The sequence below is a fragment of the Chinchilla lanigera genome, unplaced genomic scaffold (genome assembly GCF_000276665.1).
Source record: "Chinchilla lanigera isolate Chin_1 unplaced genomic scaffold, ChiLan1.0 scaffold00052, whole genome shotgun sequence".
NCBI classification, from domain to species: Eukaryota; Metazoa; Chordata; class Mammalia; order Rodentia; family Chinchillidae; genus Chinchilla; species Chinchilla lanigera.
In genome coordinates this window covers 15,830,186-15,842,152 of record NW_004955453.1, presented here as the reverse complement: position 1 = coordinate 15,842,152, position 11,967 = coordinate 15,830,186, and the positions used below count along the sequence as shown (strand labels likewise).

General features: G+C 40.4%; 1 long non-coding RNA gene across 2 annotated transcripts in view; it reads right to left on the bottom strand.

The window, feature by feature from the left end:
• The window catches only part of LOC106149760, a 248,115-nt gene that overhangs the window by 26,233 nt on the left and 209,915 nt on the right, over window positions 1-11,967 (bottom strand). The window contains exon 4 of one of the 2 annotated variants that reach the window (XR_001236128.1): window positions 6,599-6,729. This is a non-coding gene — a long non-coding RNA (uncharacterized LOC106149760). Of the gene's footprint in view, window positions 1-6,032; window positions 6,730-11,967 lie in introns of those variants that run through there. The other variant, XR_001236127.1, reaches the window with a different exon arrangement.

Sequence of the window (11,967 nt, the reverse complement as noted above, 5' to 3'; positions counted from 1 at the left end):
AAAAAAAAAAAAAAAAAAAAAAAAAAGAAATAGGGAGAAACTACTGACAGCTGATTAGCTACTTTTCTCATTGCTGAGACAAAATACCTGACACTCACAAGTTAAATGAGGAATGGTTTATTGCAACTCACAGTTTGTAGAGATTTCAGTCCATAATCAGCTGGTTCCAAGGCAGAATGGCATGGCAGTGGTCCATTGCAGAGAAGAAAGAGTTCATGGCTGGGTGCACAGGAGGCAGCAGCAGCAAGCCTGCCTTCCCTTTCTCCCTTTATATTCCATCCAGGCTATAAGCCTATTGATTCATACCACTACCCCAAGGGTGGGCCTTTCATTACACATACCCAGAAATATGCTAATTCCAATCAGTGGTCTAATTTAGTACTACACACCCTTAATTCTAGTATCACATGCCCTAGATCCAGCCAGCTTGAAAAAGCCCCACTTTTGAGGGAACAAGTCTTTTGGAGGACATCTAGATACAAGCCATAATAATAGCTATAGGGTTTCTTGGCTGTGAGAGGGAACAAAAATGGTCTGAAATTAGATTATGATGCCCTTTGCACAATCCTAAGAATATTCTGAATGTCACTGATTTATAAATTTTTAAATGGATGAAGTGTAGTATAAAATTGTTTTTCAATACAGCTAATTAAAATGTATTTGTTGGGCCATCTTTTCTACAGGGTAGAATTCAGTCATATTACTATAGGACTGTATTCATTGTATTTCTTTGGGAAAGATAATTTGCATTCCTATAGTTTTCTTTCTCTTTTTTCTTTTTTTTTTTTTTTCAGTACTAAGGATTGAACTTCATATCTTCATCCACTTTTTATTATTCATTATGAGACAGGGTCTCCCTATGTCACTAAGTTGCCCAGGCTAGGCTTGAATTTGTGACCTTCCTGTCTCAACTTCCTAAAATGCTACAACTATAGGATGTGCTCCCACACCTGGCTTATCATCAGGTTTTGTACAAGTTTAATTCTACCTCTACACAGATATAAAATAATTCATATAATAGAAATTCAAATGGGAATATCTCAGTTTAACAAAGTGATCCCCAGGGGATCAATGGCCAGTTGTCTGCTGAAAGAATGCTTAGTCTTGTTCATTTCCAAATCTTGGGTAATTTTCTTTGAAAATTCCAGCTTGTTTTTTTCACAGTATTTTGCCATTTCTGTTCCCTGTCCTTCAAGTAGTATTCACATGTACTTTAACCTGACTCATTTCCTCTATTTTTTTATTTTTTATTTATTTATTTATTTTTTTGTCTTTTTGAGACAGGGTTTCACTATGCAGTTCCGACTGGCCTTGAACTCACTTTGTATCCCAGGCTGGCCTCAAACTTGCGGTGATCCTCCTGTCTCAACCTCCCAAGTGCTGGGATTACAGGCATGTACCACCGCGCCCAGCTACATTTCCTTTTTTAATTTCAGTTTCTGCTCAAAAATTACTCTCCCCCAAAAGCTTCCCTAAACACAGACATTAGTTACACATTATTATTTAACAAATTGTGTCAAAAAAAGCCATGCCTTTAAATAGGAAATATATATTGATTCACAATTTCTACAGTTCAGAAATTCAAGGTCAGATTTTCTGGGTGGACTAGTTCAGGGTCTCTCCTTGCAGATGTAGGCAGGATGTTGTCAAAATCCACAATCATCTGAGGCTTGACTGGGGCCAGGGAGTTGGCTTCTTGGATGATCCTTTCCCATAAAGTAAACAATCCCAGAAAAACAGGAGGAAGACACAGTGTCTTTGCAGCCTTTGACCTCATACACTACTACCTCCACTTTACTCTATTTGTTAGAAGAAGTCACTAAACCCAGCCCATATTCCAAGGAAGGGGAATTGGACACCATCTTTCAAAGGAAAGGTTAAAAAAATTCTTTGGAGACCTATTTCAAAGCCTCATCCCACATCCCCACACAAACATATCCTCTTGCCTCTTGTCAGATAATCTCCACTGCATTATTCAATTTTTCTTTGCTGCATAACTTTGATAATATTATTATATATATGTGTGTCAATTATAGCTTTCTCCACTATCACGTAAGACCTATGAAAATAGGAATATTGCATTAATACACACTGAATATTCAACACCTAGAATAAAACCAGAAACAGAGTAGTTCAAAGATTATTTTGTTTCCTACTTAAGTGATCATAGAGATGAGGTCATAAGTTACAGGAGCAGAAGCAGGCTTGGAAACTAGTTATTATGACTCCTAACCTAATATATTTCCCAATATTTTATCTTAAGGGAATTCTATGGTTGACTCTAAATCTACTGTGATTCTGAGTGAGGAAATCACTATCCTCCACGAAACCACTCCAACTGAATCCTCTTCTATGCTTGCTAGGTCCAAAACAAACCTTGCTGATAAAAATTTAGGACGTTTTCTCTGCTTCGTGCACAAACAAAAGCCCTCCCACCTTTGAGGAGCCAGCCCCAGAACCAGGTGGGATGAGATACTCTTGCTAGCTCAATATTTCCTTCCATGCTTCTAAAAGGGAGGTTAGAAAGTACTAAAGCAGTCTGGAGCCCAGGGTTTAGTGCAAACATTTCATATGGATTTAGGAGTAAGAGACCTTGAATGCTACTTGCATTCACTCTTTTTTATTTAGGATTCCACAGCATTTCTAAAGCCAAATGTTGATGGTACTTGGCTCTGGAGAGTAAGGAAATCCACATGCAATTAGGAAGCAAATAGTAATGGAAAGTACACAGGACTGGGAGTCCAGAGTACACCACTAATTTGCTGAAAACCTTATTTTCCATACCTATAAAATGGCAGGGTGTGGACTGAGGAGGATATAGATAACTTCAAATTCCAGCTCTGTCTATACTAGTTTATAGTTTAGAGGTGACTTAGGATCTCATAAATAGTGTTGCCAACTTTTTACCAATAGTTTTAATGGGCACATTTTTTTGGGTTGGACATGCATTTTTCTCTGCCTTCTCTAGACTCTTGGAAGAAGGTTGGAGAGATTACATGAAAGGAGAAATAAAGCATGTCTCTAGAATCACTGTAGGACAGAAAAAAGTGGTTGGAGTCACTGAAGGCAAACTGCCCACTCCACATAAAACATGAGGCACAGTGCAACCTTATATCCTTAGAAGAGAAACTGTAGGTCTTCTCTTTCTCCTAGTCATTGTGGAGTCAAGGACATCAGCTCCTCAAACTTAGCCCCAAGGTGAGTTTAACAGCTCACAGCAGGTGGACCGTCTCACTATTCCACTTGACACCCTTTTATGAAGCTTCTAAGTCAAGTTCAACGAAGTCCTCGTATTTAAAAACCACCTCATTAAACCTGGTGTCCTGGTGATAGGACAGACAGTGGTGGGGATGGAATGGGGATAAGGAGTTGGTATTTGTTCTCTAATTAATTTGCAGGAGGAGTAGATATTTTAAGACCTTCCACCTGTGTGTCTGTCTCTGCAGAGCTGGGGAACAGCACCCCTCAAACAATAAAAGTGATGGTGAAGAGGAAAACAGTAGCTACTGTGTTTCAGCCCTGGCTGCAGGAAACTCTTCCTCAACATGACAGCAGAAAGAAAGGACATGGGATTGTCTCCTCAGGAAGGTCTAGGAAATCATATCCTGCCTAAAGGTTTGGGTTGTAGAGCTGCTACATTTCAACCAAGAGCTCTTTTAGTAATATGGAGAAGGAATAAAGAAAATATATTGGGTGGAAGAAAATGAGGGAAAGAACATAAAGCTCAGTTCTTCAATTTGCATCCTGTAATACTTGTATACAAAAGCTGGAAAATTACAGAACCGAGAATTAGAAAGGTCTTAGAGATGTACTTCAAGATCTTCCTGGTTTAGATGAGAAAAAAACAACACACAGAGGCTTAGGGATATATTCACAGTCCAGTGGTGTGAAAAATCACACAATGGGTAGGAGCTCTGCCTAGTCTCAGTTCAATGAATGGGATTGGAGAATGGAAGAAACAAGTGAGAACAAAATCAAAGTGCTGGCTTTAACTGATTTGGGGGAACTATGGTGAATTGACAATACTGAGTGACAAGAGGGTTACGAAAAAGATAGGATCCCAGATGTTCCTAGGCTTTTACCTTGGAGGGCTGGGTGCGTACTGATGTCATTTATTAAGATAGGAAGCACCAGAGGAAACCAGTCAAGAGTTTGAGACTCTGTCTTATTTGAGTGGAATATTCATTTACAATGTCTATTGTAATGTCTACAATAATCAGTTAAACGTGGTGTTAGGAGAAGGGTAACAACATGAGAGATATTGTGAGGTAAAAATATGCAGGTGATAACTGAACCCACAGGAGTGGATGCAGGATATTAGAGAAGGAATTTGAAAAAGAGAGAAGAACAGAAGGTTCTTCTGAAGAACAGAGGTTCAAGTGGAGTAGGAGAGAAACTGGAGAAACTGAGGAGTATCCAGAAGAGAGGGGAAGAGTCTGGATCAGGAGATGTGAGGGTCAAGGTTGTTCACTATAACACCCAGCAACTGTGAAACCCAAGTATGCTTAGCCAGGCTCTGGGACCTCTCCCCCTGTCTTTTGGTCAGGATAAGGCAGAAAAATCTCCAGCCCATTTGCTCTGCTTTGTTCTCCTAGATGTCCCAGCATAAAGTGTGAGTTTTCAGATGTGAAGGGAGTGCTCCCAGATGTAGCCCATGTAGATGTCTGTACAATCAGCCTCCACTCAGAGAGTTCCTGAGTGCTCCATCCGATCCATTTGCTGAGTCCTTCATTGGGGTCTGGTGTGCTGATTGATGTGTCTGTCTCTTCAGGCCAAGTGAATGCTCAGTGGGAGCTATTATATCAGAACCCCCTGAACCTGCTTGGAAGACCTAGAGCTTTGCAAAAAAGGTAATAGGAAGTGAGCAGAGAAAGAGTAGAGAAGAGCCAGAAAAACAGGTTAAAACCAACAACCAAATAAAAGTCTCTGCCTTCTAAGCCTCAATTTCTTTCTGAATTCAGTAAAGCATCATTAATAAATGCTTACTATGACCATTAATAAATGATGCTTACATCATTAATAAAAGATGCTCACACTTACTATGTGACTTGGTGTCAGTTAACAAATGAAAGTATGATTTCCAAAGAAATTTTAAACCTCTAGATTTAGTAAGCCGAGAGAAGGTGCAACACACACCATGTGACAAAGAGGTCAGGACTTCAGATGAGCCCTGCAAACTGGTGATTCCTCATCAGTGGGAGAATGGGGACATGGAAGTGAGAACACTGGAGTAAGAGTAAGAAATCTAGTTCTAAACTAGGTCCTGTGCCCAGTGAATAGAGAGTCCATGGGTTATTTGGGTATTTCTATTCAAAAAAAGGTTTCAAATATTTCCCAGAAATAAGGAAGATCACTTGCATGTGGCATTGGGTTCAGTGTCAAACACTGCATATGTGCATGTGCGTACATGCACACGTGCGCAGGTGCACACACACACACACACACACACACACACACACACAGTGTTTCCTGAGCAGGGCCTTATAACCAACCAGTTAAGGCATCATTCCTACCAAAGTGAAGATGATTAACAGGAGTACAATACTACTGGGAATTAAAAAAGGGAGTGTGCTTTCTGAAGACCACAGATCTTAGGCACCGCTAGTCCATTGAGTGGAAAAAAAAATGGACTCTCAGGAAGCTGCATCAGCCACTTGTATTCTGTGACCTCTGTTGTTTCATCTGCACAAAGAATGGAGCAAGATGGTGTCGCAAGACTTCAGCCTGTTCTATCATTCTATCCCAAGTTTAATTGGATATAGGCAAATGGAGAACTTAGTGATTTGGAGCACAGGTAAGTGCCACTGCATTGGATGAAAGTGCTACAGGATACCTGGAAGAATTTGGCACTGGTTGTGTGATATTTTTAAAGTAATTGTATGTGTTTTAAGATTTTTAACAATCCATTCTCATTTGGTCAGATACTAAATTATTGTTCAGCATTCATAAGAGTAGAAGTCACATCTTATTTATTCTTATAAGAATGTGTCATAAGGATGTGTCCCTATAGAAGCAAAATGCATATTCCACGGACACATTTAAGGATCCTAAAGGTGACTATATCACAAAAAAATAAGAACAAAATACTCAAGTGTTTAGCATAACAGAGTTTAAGACCAAACATGTAGCACCTTTTTCTTCTCTTAGAAGACTATTGTCCCAGATTGCCCCCACCTTCCCAGGCATTGGTTTTCTCAAGTTCTGGCTTCTCTAAAGCATTTCAAGAATGACTGCCATTCTTAATGATACCTGCTCATTTTTTTTCAAAATACAAAGTTGAGCAAAGAATGCGAAAAATGCACAAGTATGCATTGATCTGAAGAAGTCAGGGCTGTCCCAAAATATTACCCCCATAATTTTCCACTGTGCGTTCCCAGATGAGTTGGATGGTACTTATTTCATGTCTTGTCTAGCCAGCTCTTCAGGAGGTATGGAAAATAAAAGTGTCCAGTCTGGAATCTCAGACCTGTGAACTGCCAAGGGCTGGTAGGTTTTCTCCCAGGTCCAATCCTTATCCTTAAAGCAGTCTTCTGTGCCAGGGACCCATCATCTTGATCACAGTTCAACAATATTGGCTGCCTTGGCAGAGCATACTCACATCAAGCTCGAATGCAGTGGAGTCTTAGGGAAGAAGCAGGACAAATACTTCATGTTACTTCTTGTCCTCCCTGCCACAGCTGACTGGACCTTAACACTGGGTTCCGGGGAAGAAGTATATCCTGAAGCCATCTGGCAAGACAAAGGAAATATCTTTTCAAATTCTGCTTTCCTCTGGAGTACTTACCCAAGATAGATTCATGTTTGTCTCACAAAAAGAGTAAACCATAGTTTCTGAGGATACATGGCTGTAAGGCAGTAGGGGCAAAAGGAGAGAGATTAGAAAATCTCTAATGGGATGGTTCTTCTGCTTCCTCCTCTCACTTACTTGATGTCTTACCTGTAGTACAACTTCTGAAGTTCCTCTTTCCATATCGGTAATGTGGGAGTGAGGCCGTAACAAGAGAGAAGCAGTGAGAATTTGAGCAGTCCTGGTATGGACATTATATACAGCAAAGTCCTCAGTAAAAAGGCCCTTGACTGAGTTTTACAAGTTGATCGTCATTCCAATTTAGGACATTGTAATTCATGTACTTGACTCTTGCAGTTATTAAACCCAAAGTGCATGGTATAATTTCTTCTTTTTTCCTCTGCTCACTCCTATAGGGCATAGTATATTTTAGTACATAGCTACACATCAAATAAATTTGAATTGGGTGTAGTGTCACATAACCAAATTTGGAGTACTTGATAAGAGACTCAGAATATATGAGCCAAGAACCTAGCTAAAGGGTATATGTAACACCAGACAGTAAGGTCTGGTAGTAGCAGTAAGGATACTCTCTCCAGCCTTTGGAGCTTCCTGCCCTGACTAAGTTCACCTGTAATGAAGAGAGAATACACGAGTGGCTGGTCTCTGTCTGGCTGTGTGTGGAGGTTGCCATGTCCTGGAGGCAGGCCCTGCCAGCCTGAAGATGCCACCATATCATCGTTACATACTCTTTTTGATTTTGTAAACTGATGTCTGTTAATCTCCTCTTCTATCATGGTGTGAAATTAATTTTGAGATAGAGTAAAATTAATCAACTACTGTGCCCACTAAATGACTAAAGAAAAGGGAAGAAAGTCCTCAAGAATCTGTGCCCAGGAGAAAGCATGACAGATACAAGCATAATATGGGCTTACATTCTCTGGTTTTGGAACAGTTTCAACCAAGCATATTTTTCCATATTCAGCTAATGAATTTATCAATGGATGACTATAAGGCTAACCCTAACCCACAATCTAATCACCTTCTAAACACATGAGATTTCTTTGCAGGGGGCATTTTAGATCTAGACCATAATATTAAGAAGGATAATATGGACTTGTACTTTTGTCTCAGGTACAATTTCAACCAAACGTCCCTTTTCCACTATCCATTCCAAAGTCAGGTAAGAAGATAAGAGGGTAGTATAACTGAGACAGGTGAAGACAATTAGTTTGAATAGCTGGTTTCCATCGCAAACTTTCCAAACACTCAACTCAGTTAATCCACTGCAGGCCACACAGAAAAAGGTCATGGCATGCCAAATAATTGGGACTAGACTTATATAGTTTCTCTTATACCTTAACTAAATAACAAAAACATCAAGGCCACTCCCCTCCAAAATATTCAATCTATAAAATTATATTATAACTAAAACAGATCTTTCAGAGGCCAAAAAGTGAATTTCAGTACTTTAGCCCCTGGACTTACATTTCTTGTCTTCAGAACAGTTTCAACCAAAAGTACTTTTTCCACATTCAACTAATGAATTTATCTATGGATAAATCTATGGATGAGTATATTGCTAACCCTAACCCACAATCCAATCACCTTCCAAATGCATGAGACTTCTTGGGGGCATTTTAGATCTAAACCATAATATTAAGAAGGATAATATGGATAATATAGGTGCTCCACCTATAGGTCAGACTCCTTGGCATGGAACATTATTTGTGTGGCTATAGCTTCCTGCTGTGCCTCAGCCCCAGAGCTGGGAAATTTCTCTTCTGTTATTTGTTGACTTATGTTTTAGTGTTTTCCTTAAGGTTATGGAGAGTTGAGATCTGGAGGTGACAGGAGGGCTACTGACCTAGAGACTTTGTGGCACCTGGATTTCTGTGCCTGACCACTTGTGTACAATAGATGAGAATGCTCGTTCATAGGTGGGCAATGGTCTGGCAAGACAGGAGGAAGAAGGAAAGCAGAGAAAAGGTAACCTAGGATGACAAGTACAAGAACAGAGCTCCCAAGGGGTCCCAGGACCCAGGCAGAGGGGCCAGATTATCAAAGATCCCCACAGTTAGAAACTGGCACCAGGAAGTGAACGTAAGGGTGATTAACCCTGCAGCCCAGGGATGACCTATTGTGGACCAGCAACTGAGTAAGCCAATTCTTTAGGTACATGAATTGAGAACTGTGGCTGGCACACTCCCAGATTTTTGAGATTTCACCACTGTCTCTGGTATATTGGCAAGGCCTACCTAACTCTCTCCCTTCTCTGACTTTCAAGAAAGAAATTCCAACCTGTCTGCTTTGTCTGAGAGACTTCCTCTGTGTTTCTGGGAAATGCTGGCTATTGAGAGGTTCCTCTAAGCCTCTGGTCCTGTCCCCACAACCCCCATTCAATCCAGATACAGAAAAGATCTTGTTCCTTGCTCCTACCTGATAGACAATCCACCCACCTCCTCCTGGGCAGACTGGCACATTCTCACACCCTCCCTCTCCACCCTCCTTCCCCACCTCTCTCTCAAGCTTGCTCAGCTAAGGCTAGAGCACTCAACTGAACTAGGGAGGGCTGGAACTATTTTAATCAGAAGCAAAAGGGATCTAGAACTTTCTGGTAATTTTACAGTGTGTTTCTGCTGAGTTACGTCCAACTTTCCTGGTCCCTATTTTTCCTCTTGTTCACTACTTCTGCCCCCCATGATGTTCTTCCTCTTGAATTTCAATATCAACAAGTGTCTCCTGGGAAAGGATGCACTGAGACAGTGATACTGTCACCACACACGCACACACACACACACACACACACACACACACACACACACACTCATTCAGACAACCACACAGGAACCCTCCTGAGATTCCTGGGAAAAGTAGCTTGTATTCAATTACTTCTCAAGTTGCTCCTTAATTTCTTTTCCTTTTAAAGAAAACTAAGTTATGTCAACAGAAAACAATATGTCATCTTTGTTTTAAAAATTATGCATAAAAGTAAAGATTAAACAAATAGAAAAGTACAAAAAAGGTAAAAATCACTCCAATATTCCATCACTGAGACATGTATCATTTTCTGCCATCTCTTAAATGTAATTAAATATGTATTACTTTACAAAAACAAGATCTTATACCTTTATACTTTTAAAAATCAAAAGTATTAAGTTTGCTTGAATTTAAATAAAGAAAGATTGGTTATGAGCTTATAGAATTTTTAATATTAAAAAATCATTATGTGAACTATTAAGTCTAAAGAAATTATTTTTGTTTAAGACCTTAAAATATGGGAGTTACCATCCTTTCAACTCTTATTTGTTTTAGACTCTGAGTTTTAAAACTACAGCTTGTGTTTCACATGCACTTTCAAATTATGTTCTTCAAAAATAAAATCAGAACTCACCAGGTGTTTTAATTATTCTTCATAGCCCTACTTCAGAGCTTTTGCCTTGTCCTGGCCCTACAAATCACCCCTCTATGATAAAAACTGTCTAGTATGGAGCAAGAGATGGAGAAGTTAAGGAGAAATGTAGGAGGATCAGATCTCCAGACAAGACTCATGTGGAGCAAAGTAGTGTGGTTTTCTGCTTATTTCACCCCTTCTTTTAGCAATAACAGTTTAACAGCTAGCTTTAGTCAGGTTTCTAGAAAACTAGTCTTCCTTCCACAACTCACCCTATACCATTGTGATTCTTGTTTAAATGAAATCTATCTCCTCTTGTATGTTTTTATAAAACTGCTTAAACATTGGAGTACAGGCAAGTGGAGTGCTTACAAAGCTGTGGGAAGTGTTGTACCACAGCAACACTGAGTACAAAACACCATGGCTTACACAGCTGCTCCAACCTACACACCTATTTTTCTCTTAACAGTGCAGGAGCTCATGTAAGACAGATCAAGGCCACACTAAAATCCTGACATTGTGTTCTTTAGCATCAAAACTCCCTAACCCTTCATCCTTTCCTACCCCAGTAGAACTTTCCCTTTCATCTGGACCATCTTATCTGATCATCTTGGTGGCTCCCTCATCTCTCTTCCCTTTCTCCCCTCCCAGCGTGCTCTGGCGTTGTCTTGAGCCTCAGCTGCACACAGCCCCCCTCTCTCAAGAATGTGCTTGCCTTGCTTTTGTCCTGTCTCTCATCAAAGAGTGCAGGAGGGGAGATGAGCAGACAGAATCCAGATGTTCTGCCAAAGGAGGAGAAAGGCAGAGAGGCCCCATTAATCTGATGGTTTGCGAATAGTCACACTGGCTTTGGGCTGGGCCCTTGGGAGATGTGGGAATAGTGGGTAGAAAGCAGATGGTCTGAGATCTTATTATCTCTCTCACATGCTTTTTCTACTGGAAAAAGAGAGGACAGAATGGGAAGTTAAGTATGTGGCGATAGTACCACTTTTAATTAGTCTTCCCAAATATTTTACAGAGCAGATTTTCTCAGCATTGCTTAGCATGAAATAAGGATCTTATTAAAAGATTGTTTTCTGCCTTAGCCCAAGTTTTTTTTGTTAATAATTCTGAGTGTGATTCGTGTGTGTGTGTGTGTGTGTGTGTGTGTGTGTGTGTGTGTCTAGGTGGTAAAGTGTTGGGTGGGAATTGAAGAGAGGAATAAAAAGGGGAGAGCAACAAGAAGAAAAGCATGCATCAGGTGCTTTAGAAAAAAAATCAATCCAAGCAAAAACATCCGAGACTTCTGTGAACAGCTGCAATTATAGCTGGAGAGGCTCTGCCTGCAGGAGCGGCATAGCAACAGAGCTCTCATTGGTCAGGCCTGTGCACAGAATAGTCCTATCACAAGGGCTTGCTGCTGTGCTCCTACAGGCACTAAGCCATAGCAGGCTGTGCAGGCCCTGCAAAAACTCACTCTGAAGACAGGAGTTGCTGGCCCTTGCATCCTGACAGCATTCAGGGTTGTTAGTTCACCACATAACACAGAAGCCTACTGCCTCTGCCTGTAGCCTCCAGCCCAGTGAGTGCACATTGAACTTAGGTCTTCATAGATTGTAAATTATTAGACACAACATTTACCATCACAGATAACATAGAAAGAGAGAGTAACCAAAAGAAAGTGGACCAGAGAGTAGTACCCTGGCATTCAGTTCTTTACTAAGCATTAACTAGTGCACGTATCTTCCACTAACAGAAAGCTTATTCTCTGCTGATACTGGGTACACACTCTGCAACATGAATCCAT